Genomic DNA, 13,368 nt, shown 5'->3' on the forward strand with positions numbered 1-13,368 from the left:
CAGAGCCTGGAGCCTGCTTCGGATTCTGTCTCCCTCTCTCTCTGCCCCTCCCCGATTCATGCTCTGTCTCTCTCTCTCAAACTAAAATACATATTTAAAAATTTTTAAATACAACGAATGTGCAAAAATCTTCAGCAGAAGCTGTACCTCATTAAATATTACAACATTCATATAGAAGAGACACAGACACCCTATGAATGTACAAAGGGTGGAAAAGTCTTCTCTCTCAGATCACACTGCTTATTGTATATGCAAGAACCCATACAGGTAATAAACACTAATGTAAAATGTATGGAAAAGCCTACTCTCAACTTTCAAACAATGCTGTACATATAAGAATCAACACTGACTGGAATGTCCATTAACAAATGAATGAGTAAATATTTTGTGGTATATCTATACAATGGAGTGCTACTCAGCAAGAAAAAGAAATAAACCATTGATACATGCAAAAGCATAAATCAATTTCAAAGTAATTATGCCAAGTAAAATAAGCCAAACCAAGAAAGAGAGAATATGTTTTTAATGATTACATTTGTATAAAATTCTAGAAAGCACAAATTAATTAGTAGTGATAGGAAGCAGATCAGTGATTGTCTAGGGTGTGGGGAGTGAGGGAGGCATGGGGAGTGGATTGCAAAGGTTCAAAAGGAAACTTTGGGGGAGCCTGGGTGGCTTAGTTGGTAGAGCATGCAGCTCTTGACCTCAGGGTTGTGAGTTCAAGCCCCACATTGGGTGTGAAGCCTACTTAAAAAATAAAATAAAATAAAAAAGGGGACACCTGGATGGCTCAGTCAGTTAAGCATCTGACTCCTAATTTCAGCTCAACTCATGATCTCACAGTTTGTGAGATTGAGCCCCAAGTCAGGCTCTGAGTGGACAGCACAGATTCTCTCTCCCCCTCCCTCTGCCTCTCCCCTCTCATAGTCTCTCTCTCTCTCTCAAAATAAATGAACTTTAAAAAAAGGAAACTTTGGAAAATGATGAGTATGTTCACTTTCTTGATTGTTGTGATGGATTCATGGATGTGTACAAATTGCAAAGTTTATTCAGTTGCCTACTTTAAACATGTGTATCATTTATTTATATATGTATATATTTTATTTATTTATTATTTTTTGTTTTAAGTAAGCTCTTTGTGAGGCTCAAACTCACAACACCAAGATCAAGAGTCATATGCTGTACCCACTGAGCCACCCAGGCATCCCTAACTATGTGCATTTTATTTTATTTTATTTTTTTTATTTGTGGGGTTTTTTGATTTTTGATTTTGAGAGAGAGAGGGCTCAGGTGAGCGAGGGGCAGAGAGAGAGAGAGAGGGAGGGAGAGAGAGACAAGCAAGGCTTACCCAAAACAGGGCTCATGCTCACCCAAAGTCAGGCTCAAACTCACGAACTGTGACATCATGACCTGACTGAAGTCAGATGCTTAATCGACTGAACCACCCAGGCGCCCCACCATGTGCATTTAGTGTATGTCAGTTACACCTCTATAAAGTTGTTAAGATTATCTTTGGAGTTTCTGAAAACTGTAATCATAATTCAATAAAACTTTTAAATTGGTTAAGAGTATGTTAAGGAGAATTTAAAACAGAGTCTCTATCTGTTTATAATGTTTATATATGATTAGGCTTTACCAAAGTCTCTTGGGTTTTTCAGGTAAACATAGTATAAAAATTACTAAGAGATCTAAATAAAAAATAAAAATCTTCTAAGATAATCTAGGATACTATATGTACCACCTCTTCTGGGGTATCAGTGACATTCTTCACCAAGATTTGAAGCCAGGAAGGTGTAATGGAAAAAAAAGCTAAAATGAAGACAATAGGTATATTTTAATTCCTTGTAAATAAAAACTTCAGCTATATATTCCGTATATTAAGTCAATAAGCAATATGTGAAAATTTTGCTATGCAGAAAACAAAAAGCAATTTCTTATAAGTTTATAAAAAGAGGTTAACAACCCATTAGTAAAATAGACAAAGGGTAATAAGAAAACACCAGGAAAGAGCAAATCCAAATGCTCCAAACCATATTAACATATTAAAAGATGCTCAAACTTTAAGTATCAGGGAAATGAAAATTAAATTATTAGATATCACTTTTTAAATTTTATTATTATTTTTTAATGTTCATTTATTTTTGAGAGAGAGAGAGACAGAGCACGAGCAGGGGAGGGGCAGAGAGAAAGGGAGACACAGAATCCGAAGCAGGTTCCAGACTCTGAGCTGTCAGTACAGAGCCCAATGCCAGGCTCGAACTCACAGACGGTGAAATCATGACCTGAGCCGAAGCCAGCTGAAGTCAGCTGAAGTCAGGCACTTAACAGACTGAGCCATCCAGATGTGCCCTAGATATAACTTTTTTAAAAGTAATCTCTATCCTCAACGAGGGGCTCAAACTCACAACTGCATGATCAAGAGTCACATGCACTACGGAGCCAGCCAGAAGCCCCTAGATATGACTTTATATTAATCAGAAATATTAAAAAGAACAGTAGCATCTATTGTTGGAGTGCTTTTATATAATGTTAGTGGCATTATGAATTGTTCCAATTTTTTTGGAAAGCAAGGTAGTAACACCAATTAAAATTAAATTTGTATGTATATATATACATATTATAGGAGAAAATCACCAACATAAGGGTGTTTAATGCAGCATTTTTCATAATGGCATAAAATTGGAAACAGTCAAAGCATAGTGGTACATTCACATCATAGAACACACAGTGATTAAAGAGAGTGAACTATAGCCATATCAGTGGGCTGGAAGTGATTTCCAAGAAATACTGTTGAATTAAAAAGGCAAAATGAAAAAAGTATGTTGTATTAGCCAGGTCTCAACTAGAGAAACAAAACCAGTAAGGACATATATTAACAGACTTATTGTAGGAATTGGCATATACAACTGTGGGGGCTGGCCTAGGTAATTCCAAATTCCACTGGACACGCATTTAAGAAGAGCAGGCTGGAACTCTCTGCCCTTCACAGGTAGAATTTCTTCCTTTTCCTGGAAGTCCCAGTTTGGTTCTTATGGCCTTTCAACTCATTGGATAAGGCACTCCCAGATTACCCAGGATATTACTTAACATCACTGATTATGGATTTTAATCACACCTACAAAATATCCTTACAGTAACACCTAGGTTAGTGTTTGTTGGAATAACCAAGTTGACACATATAACTGACTGTCACATGTGTAATGTTTCATTTTTGGAAAGCAAATAATGAGAATGCCCCTGTATATTTATGTGCATGTATGTATGTACAGATATCTGTATGTTTGTGAATATATGTATGACATATGTGTTATGTATATGGTTGAGCATGGAGAAAAAATAATTCAACAGTTACCTAGGTGTGTGGGTTGGGGTGACGTGGGTGGAGGGGCAGGAGAAGGGGAGGAGAGTGCCAAGTTAAAAAAAAAACAAAACTACAATATAAAAAACATAAAACCCAGGGTGCCTGGGTGGTTCAGTCAGTTAAGTATCTGACTTCAGCTCAGATCATGATTTCACATTTTGCAAGTTCGAGCCCCGCATTGGGTTCTCTGCTGTCAGTGCAGAGCCTGCTCTGGATCCTCTGTCTCCCTCTCTCTCTGCCCCTCCCCTGCTTGCTCTCTCTCAAAATTAAATAAACGTTAAATATATATATATATATATTAAAAATAATAAAATTTAAAAACATAAAATCCAAGATATATCCTATCTTCACATTTATGGATTTACATAAAATCATCTATATGTATATGAATATATAAAAATATTTTGAAAATATTTTGTGAGTATTTAATAGATAAGAGTACTCATTACTTTTTAATCTTCTTTTTTTTTTTTTAGTGTTTTATTTATTTTGGAGAGAGAGAGTGTGAGTGAGGGAGGGACGGCGGCGGGGGGGGGGACAGAAGATCCCAAGCAGGCTGTGTGCTGAGAGAAGCAAGCCTGATGCGGGGCTCGAACTCACAGAATGTGAGATCATGACCTGAGCCTGAGCTGAAGTTAGATGCTCAAGCCACTGAGCCACCCACGTGCCCCAATTTTCTAAAATATCATAATCGAAGAGGGATGCCTGGCTGCGACTCTTGATCCCGAGATCATGAATTTGAGCCCCACGGTGGGTGTAGAGATTACTTACAAAATAAAAATCCTTTTTTTAAGTTTATTTATTTATTTTGAAAGAGACAGAGGGAGACAGAGAATCCTAAACAGACTCCCCACTGTCAGCACAGAGCCCAACTGAGGGCTCAAACTCACAAACTGAGATCATGACCTGAACTGAAATCAAGAGTTGGGACACTTACCCAACTGAGCCACCCAGGCACCCTCCAAAGGCAAAAATATTATAAAAACAAAAAAGCAAAGAGAAGTGGAAGTGTTCTTCTTAAAAATCTGTGTAAACACACACACACACACACACACACACACACACACACCACAAACAATATCTGTATTAGTTTCCTAAGAACAATTTACCATACTAGATGGCTTAAAATACCAGACATCTGTCACAGTTCTGGAGACTAGAAGTCCAAAATCAAGGCATTGTCAAGGCTATGTCCCTTCCTGAGGCTCTGGGGAAGAATCCTTCCTTGCCTCTTCCTAGGTTCTGGTGGTAGCCAGCAATCTCTAGTGTACCTTGGCTCATAGTGACATCACTCCAATTTCTGCCTCCGTCTTAGTGTGGCTGTCTTCCTTCTGTGTGTTGGTGTGTGTCTCCAAATCTCCCTTTCCTTATAAAAACAACAATCACTGGATTTAGGGCTCACCCTAATCCAGTATGACCTCACCTTAACTTGATTACATCTGCAAAGACAATTTCCAAATGAGATCGCATTCGCAGATACTGAAGGCTCTGACTTTAACATATCTATTTAGGGGGACACAACTCAACCCACTACAGTATCCAACTCATAATAATTGACTGAAGCATTTCCATTAAAAGAAGATAACAACAATGCCACAGTTACACAATGATTTAACACTGCCCTGGAAGTTCAAACCAATGCACTAAAATATAAAACAGAAATAAGAGATAATTCTTGGAAGGGAAAAAACAAAATCAGCATTATGTGCAGAAATCCAAAGGAGATGCGTTGATATGCAATCGAGTCTATAAGAGACTTTGAAACGGTGACCAGATGCAAAATACAGTAAAACCTTGGATTGTGAGTAATTTGTTCTGCGAGTGTTCTGCAAGATGAGCAAACATTTCTAATAAATTTTAACTTGCTAAATGAGCGATGTCTTGCAATACGAGTAGTATGTGACGCCTAACGTCAATGATCACAACTGAGCCAATGGTTCTTGAAATTAGCTTGGATACACAAGTGCTTTGGATTACAAGCGTGTTTCCAGAACAAATTATGCTCCCAAACCAAGGTTTTACTAATTAAATACAGATTAGTAGTTTTCCTAAATAGTAACAATAATCATAGGAAACACCACAGAAAAATATGTAGGCATCAAGAGCCTACTCCACAGAAATGAGATGTATGAGATGCATCAATTATTAAGAAGAATTTTCTGGAATCCCAGGGGTTGAGGTTTCTGCTCCACACACACTTGACCTGCTTTATCATGTTGCCTGTGGTCTGCTCCCTTGCCAAGGTTACCTATGATCCTCTCTGCACTCGTCACTGAGAGTAGGAAACACAAATTGTGATCTAAAATCCTCTTTTCTCTGATCACACCTTTTGTTCCAAAGCGGTGTGTAAGTAGCAGCATGCAGGTAGGCTTTCATTTGTGGCTAAACCATTAGAGTAGCTCCATTGCTGGTTGTTTTTTAGTGAAAGTTACTTTCTAGGCAGAAGAGAGAGCTGTATTAAAGGTAAATTGTTTTGGGGCACCTGTGTGACTCAGTTGGTTAATCATCTGATTTCGGCTCAGGTCATGATCACGCAGTTCATGAGCTCGAGCCCTGTGTCAGGTTTGGAATTCTCTTTCTCCCTCTCTCTCTGCCCCTCCCCAACTCTCTTGCGCACGCTTGCACGCTCTGTCTCAAAATAAATAAATAAAAACTTAAAACAATAAACATAGATTGTTTTAAACAAGCTGTGGCCTTTTACCAACTTTTCCCTCCTGTTTATAAATACAAATTTTCTTAACCTCTGACTGCACAAATATGGAAGAAAATAACAGGACTCAACGGTGGATGGAAGAGAAAGACAGGTGCAGATTCTGAGTCAGTGGTGGGAGCAGTAGTATGGGTAGCGAAATGGAGCAGGGGTGTGGGGGGGGGGGCGTGGGGGTGAGGGGCGGACCTTTAGTGGAGTAGGCTAAGAAGATGCGAAGAACCGGTTTCCAAAAAGACAGCTCCCAGAAAACATTTTAAAAAATACTTTCTAAGAATTTTCAGCACTAGAACATTCGGAGCACCTTTTTTGGTTCACTTAAAGCTTAATTTAAAAAAAAAATCAATACAGGGCAATTTCTATTTTAAGTTAAACCCCTCTTTTTGTATAGTGTTCTACGCTTGCTAAACCTTTCATGTGGCCCCATTTGATCTGAGTGAGATTGCAAATACATTGATTGGCTGGCTGAACAGTAAACTGGGGTATGTCTTATACTGAATGGGAGAAAGGAAATGGAAAATCTTTTAGAAAACAAAACACTAAGCCAAATATAGCACAGATTAAGATCCACAGAAACATTGTTCTGAATATATATGGGTAATCCATGAATAATCCTCAGAAATAGATATTGCTGATGCAAATCAGATAAAAAATTTTGGATGGATTTTTCTAGTACATGTGGCAGTAAAGAAGAATAAAACACAGTGATCTTGTTACCAGGGCTATGGATGCATAATTTTAAAGACTGAGAGGAAAACAGTACCATTGGCTAGAGAAATAATCCTCTGTTAGTAAGGACCACACTTCTCTGATTATTAAAAGTAGGACACAGTAAAAAGGGAGGAGAAAGGTCTGTTGTACTTTAATGGCTATCACGATACTTTATGTTTGGAGTTTAAGTTGCTGAGCTTTTGCTCTTCAGCAAACATTAACAAGAGGCAGGTTCTACATAGATTTAAATTTAAGTAAGACCTTTTCTCCTTCTTAACAGTGTTTTTTATTCACTCTACCCCTGTGGTCATGGAATGTAAATATTCTCTTAACTTTGCTTTCTTATCATATTAAAGTAACCAACAGAAAACTTGAGAATTAAGCAGGATTCTTTTCTATCAAGGTTCCTTTTCAAATTCTAGCATGGCATCCAATCTCTTCATTGTATTCAAAAGAAAATCAAGTTTTTTTTAAGTTTAAATTTATTTCCTCACCAGGAAGAAACATTAATCATTAATACCTACAAATGCAGTCATTGCTGGTCACTATGTTTCTAGAAAAAAATCTTTTTAGGTTCTTTTGTATCTTCATACAAAAGTCACAGGCTCACACAAACATTTCTACTATTCAGGTCGTGTTCAGGCCCTAGTCATTCAGTCCATTCATACGCAAATTGTTGAAAAGTTTTCTCCCAGGTTAGAGAAGAAAAATAGGGCCCTAGCTTTTAACCTTGAAACGCTTGTGTCTCTGTAAAAGCTTTATGCTAAATATCATGTTCCAGTTCATATGTGCATTTTTTCTGAGGGAAGACTTCATAGTTTCCAGCAGCTTCCAAAGAGTCCAAAACTCCATAAAGGCTAAGAATCATTGCCTTTTAATAATTACTAAAATCCAAGGGACTTTTATGTTGAATTTCATTTTCTTAATTGGCTACATCAGTGCTTTCCAAATTTTAATTCACATATGAGTCATGTGGGGACCCTGTAGAAAATACAGATTATAATTCAGAAAGGCTGAGGTGGGGTCTGAGATTCTGCATTTCTAACAAATTCTAAGGTGATGCCATTGCTGCTGGTGCATGGACCACACTTTGAGTAATGTCAAAAAACATGACACACCTGAGGAGCCTGGGTGGCTCAGTTGGTTAAGCATCGGACTCTTGCATTCAGCTCAGGTCATGATCTCTCAGTTTGGTGAGTTTGAGCCCTGAGTCAGACTCTGCGCTGGAATCATGGAGCCTGCTTAGGATTCTCTCTCTCCCTCTCTCTCTGACCCTCCCTCACTTGTGCTCTCTCTGTTTCTCTCAAAATAAATAAATAAACTTTAAAAAAAAATGACACACCCAAAGCAAGGCCCTATGCAGAGTTCAGAAAATTTCATATGCTAAGAACATTCAAAGGCGCCTGGGTGACTTAGTCGGTTAAGCAACCGACTTTGGCTCAGGTCATCATCTTGCAGTTTGTGAGTTCAAGCCCCGCATCAGGCTTTGTGCTGACAGCTCAGAGCCTGGAGCCTGCTTCAGATTCTGTATCTTCCTCTCTCTCTGCCCCTCCCCTGCTCATGCTCTGTCTCTCTCTGTCTCTCAAAAATAAATAAATGTTTAAAAACAAAGTTCAAAAAGAAGAATCAAATACTTACTGGTCAGTATACCCTAAGGTCCGACAAAGAAAGGAGAATAAACACTTAGCAGCACTGACTTTGCCAAACTTGGAAAAAAGAGTACATTCATGAGATGAAAAGTTACACCATTCCCCACTATTTGGATGTCTGAAGTCAGTTTTTGCAGATGTCATACAACATTGGAAGCTTTCTGATTGTATTTCCTATTGCATTTTTTCCACCATTCCTCCCATCCATAGAATGGTTTCCTTAGAGAGAGTTTAATAAGATGCTGTCCATTCCCCAAGTACAGATAGACATAAATTGATGGTGTTCCTGGCAATAAAAACAAGAAAAAAAAGTCATTGTCCCATTATCTTCGAAACTGTAAAATACTGCACTCTCTTTTTCAAGGCTTATAAAGCATTGTTATAAACAGGTTTAGAAATACATAAAACAAACACATTTTATTATTTCAGTAGGGACAAGATCATTTCATCTTATATATTCACTTTATTTTTCTTGTCATCTCTTATTATAATTGACTTACCCAAGATTATCAATACCAGATTATCAATATCAGATGCCAACATCTGAAACTTAACACAAAAAAATAAACTAACAATTCCCCCCTTACTGAGACGCATCTTCTATGACCCAACTGTCTGACCAAATCATCGGGATTTTTACTCTGTGTGAAGCCGCACGCTTGTTTACCAGGTCCTTCGAAATCATTCCTTTCGTGTTTCTGAAAGTCATCCAGTATTTCAAATGGGAAGAAAAAAAAGAACTACACCAGTTCTTACTTTCAGCCCTACCCCAAAACTGCAGATCTGAGGGGAAGAAACTATTCAGTCCATGCATTTCTATACTTTCACTACATACATATGCATCCCTCACTAAGTAGCTTCACCTGCATAATTACTACCATACAGTATGTATCCTACAATCTGCTTTTATTTTCTTTTTGATATAATATTTATGAGAGTCATTCATGCCAATTCATATTTGCTCTGTCCTATTCATCAAATAAATACATAATAATTTCTCTTGTGTCTCTTACTGTTGCATATTTAGGTAGTTTGCAACTGTATATAATGTTTTGACAAATATCTTTCTGCATATTATATTTCTTTATTTCCTCATGTAGGATTATTCCCTTAGATATCCTTGGCACGTATTGCCAAATAGCTTTACAAAAGTACCGTACCAGCTTTATATTGCCACCAGAAATATATTAGTTCCTTGTTTTACTACATACTCACCAGGCATGGATGAAAAACTAATTTTTTTCTTTAACTTTGGCTAGTTTGCTCAGCAAATGGTGGTATCTTGGTTTCTGGTGAAGAACTGAATGACTTTCTCATATCATCTATTAATCCTATTATTTCCTTTATCTGTCTTTCAAGCCGTTTGCCCATCAACACTGTTGGATACAGGGTTCTATCTCATTTAATAGCTTTTTATATAATATATTAATTTGTTGTCAAATGTGCTACAATTTTTTTACTAGTTTTTTTTTTTTGGCACATGGTTTAGTTTTTAAGTAATACCTGTAAGTATTTTATTAAAGGGTTTGAGAGGGTGGGGGGTTAAAAAATAAAAATAAACAAAAGGGGGTTAAAAAATAAAAAATAATAACCTCTGTTGTGTCAACTTGCTTATGAGGGTGGTCATACACATAATAGGACATTTTGATGGCAAAATCATTAATGTATCATGAAATTTACAAATGTATATGCTAATCTGAAATTGGCTAAACACTAAGATTCTCTTGGTGGGTTTTTTTTTTTTATGTTTTATTTATTTTTGAGAGAGAGAGAGAGAGAGAGCATGGGGGAGGAGCAGAGAGAGAAGGAGACAGAGGATCTGAAGCAGGCTCTGTGCTGACAGCAGAGAACCTGACGTGGGGCCCAAACTTGTGAACTGTTGAGATCATGACCTGAGCCGAAGTCAGATGTTTAACCAACTGAGCCAGCCAGGTGGCCCTCTCTTGGTGGTTTTAACTCATCCATTTCAAAGAATGGCATCCACAGGACCGTTAAATGTTGACCTACATGTGGATTGTAAAATGTGAGCCATCTCGAATACCCTATATGAGACCTTTCATGTATGTTTTTTTTTCTTTATTTCTTTGTTGTGTTATGTTTTCTCAAGAAAATAATTAGCAGGTCAAGTTTAAATGACCATTCAAGCTTTTCAATTGCATTTCATTAAACTGTCTGACGTTAGGAAAATTAGCACTCTTGTTATTTCTTTTTTAAAGATTTTTTTTTTTAACGTTTTATTTATTTTTGAGACAGAGAGAGACAGAGCATGAACGGGGGAGGGGCAGAGAGAGAGGGAGACACAGAATCGGAAGTAGGCTCCAGGCTCTGAGCCATCAGCCCAGAGCCCGACGCGGGGCTGGAACTCATGGACCGCGAGATCGTGACCTGAGCTGAAGTCGGCCGCTTAACCGACTGAGCCACGCAGGCGCCCCTTGTTATTTCTTTATGAACTTCTTCTACTTTGAAGGGTGGACACTTCTGAAATTTTAAAATAAAGATATAAAAAGAACTTTAAACATTTAAGACATAGATTGAATGAATTAGTAGTTTCACTCAGAGAACAAAAAAAAAGTGTCCTTTATTTATCATTTTTATACCTTCTCTGTTATGAAGAAAGACCTAGGAATTAGTAGAAGCCTCCTTTGAAAACTTATTAAATTGGGCACCTGGGCAGCTCAATTAGTTAAGCGTCTGACTTCAGCTCAGGTCATGATCTTACGGTCCATGAGTTCTAAGCCCCGAGTTGGGCTCTGTGTTGACAGCTCAGAGCCTGGAGCTTGCTTCGGATTCTGTGTGTGTCTGTCTCTCTCTGCCCCTCCCCCACTCATGCTCTGTCTCTCTCTCACAAAAATAAACATTAAAAAAATTTAAAAAAAAAAGAAACCTTATTGAATTAATATAGCTCTTAACAGGTCAAAACAACTACCAAAAAATATTTGTCTAGCCCCCCTTTATGTTCAAGCCTAGCAGGTGCTAGGAAATATAAACAGAGTAAATAAGTGATTTATTTATCTATCTATTTTTTTAATTTAAATTTTATTTATTTTTGAGAGGAGCGTGAACAGGGGAGGGGCAGAGAGAGAGGCAAAGGATCTGAAGCAGGCTTCCCACTGACAGCAGTGAGCCCTATCTGGAGCTTGAACCCATGAACCATGAGCCGAAATCAGATGCTTAACCTCCTGAACCACACAGAAGCCTCCTATTTATTTATTTATTTATTTATTTATTTTGAAGCAAGCTCTATGCTCCGCGTGGGACTTGAACTCATGACCCCAAGATCAAGAGTCCCATGTTACCAAGAGTTTCATGTTCCACTGCCTGAGCCAGTCAGGCACTCTTAATAAGTGGTTCTTTTATCTTATTTTATTTTTTAAGTTTATCTATCTTGAGAGAGGGAAAGAATGGCCAGAGAATGGCCAGCACAGAGCTGGATGCAGAGCTTGAACCCACAAACCGTGAGATCATAACCTGAGCTGAAATCAAGAGTCAGATGGATGCTTAACTGAATGAGCCACCTAGGCGCTCCAGTGGTTCTTTTAGTTGGAGCAGAGGGGGCAAGAGAATAGTGAGAAATCAAACCTGCAGGTTGCTGAGCCAGGTTACAAATGGTCTTTTATAACCTGCTAAAGAATATGGATTTGTTTTTCCCCCACAGCAACTGACAGCTTTAAAATATTTTTTTTTCTTTTCTTTGGGCCACACCATAAATCAGCGGGCATCTTTAAATGCACAGACATATATGGCATTAACTTTGCCATATTTGCAACACCATGCATCTAATTAAATAATACAATGGAATCATTTCTCTTTAAATAAAAAATGTGTTTTGGAGAGATAATTCAAGAGACAGTGTGGAAAATGGACTGCAGAGAGGAGATAGAGGTGGAGGGTGACCACTGGGAGATTGATTGCCACGGTCCAGGTGAGATATGAGGAAGGTCTGATGTTACAAGACATCACGCTAAGCACAGCAGGGAACACAAAGCTGAGCAAGACACAGTCCCTGCTGTGAAGGATGAATGAAGGAAAATGCCAGACTCCATGCTTGTTTACCCTAACATGGTGCCCTGGGGGAAGGTGAAGTGGGAAGGTCTGAGTAAGAGAAGATAGACTTTTATTAAAATCCTGCTGAAGGTAAAGATTACAGAAAGCAAGCACTCTTGCTTGGTCTTTTCAGTTTGACTATGTTGTCGCCCATGTGTTTATATAATCAATTTACACATCTTGCTGTTTGTGTTCTGATCAACCACACAAAACAAGACAGGGAACAATGCAGTCAGCAGTTGCCTGGACTTGTTAGCGGATGTGATTTCAGTAACCAACTACTTGCTGACTCAGAGACAAGAGGAAAGCAAAACTCTCCTGTCCCTGTTCTGTGGCCAGCCAAGCGATTACCAGACTGTCAAAGTCCACAGTAATGGAGACCTGTTTCTGTTGCCCAGCTTGCTCATTTGCTGTGTCACCCGTTAAGCGGGACTGAAGTTTCATTCTAAACTTGAAGAAATAAATGAGTCATGTAAATCGTTTCCGGGGCTTGGCATCCAGGACCAGGGGGCAAAAACCGGAAAGCCTCCTTCCCTGGCTTGAGGCTCCATTAGTCACCTGGTCTCTTGTGGGGCTCCACAGAGTGAGGGGGCCAAAAGCAAAGCACCCTCCCCCGTCTCTGCTGAAGGAAACAAACATCCAGCACAAAGCCTATAGTAGAAATAGGATAGCTTTGGAATCAGATATGGTTGAATACTGGCTTTGTCAAGGCTACAAGTCAGTTAACCTCTTCAGTCTCAGGTTTCCCACCTATAAAGTAGTGGTTAGGATATGATCACACCTATCTATGCAAAATAATACATGTACAACGCCCCACACTCTCATCCTTTGCTGGTAGGAATGGAAAATGATGCCACTTCTTTGGAAACATTTTGGCAGTTTCTTAAAAAGTTAAG

This window comes from Panthera tigris, chromosome D1 (genome assembly GCF_018350195.1).
Source record: "Panthera tigris isolate Pti1 chromosome D1, P.tigris_Pti1_mat1.1, whole genome shotgun sequence".
Taxonomy (NCBI): domain Eukaryota; kingdom Metazoa; phylum Chordata; class Mammalia; order Carnivora; family Felidae; genus Panthera; species Panthera tigris.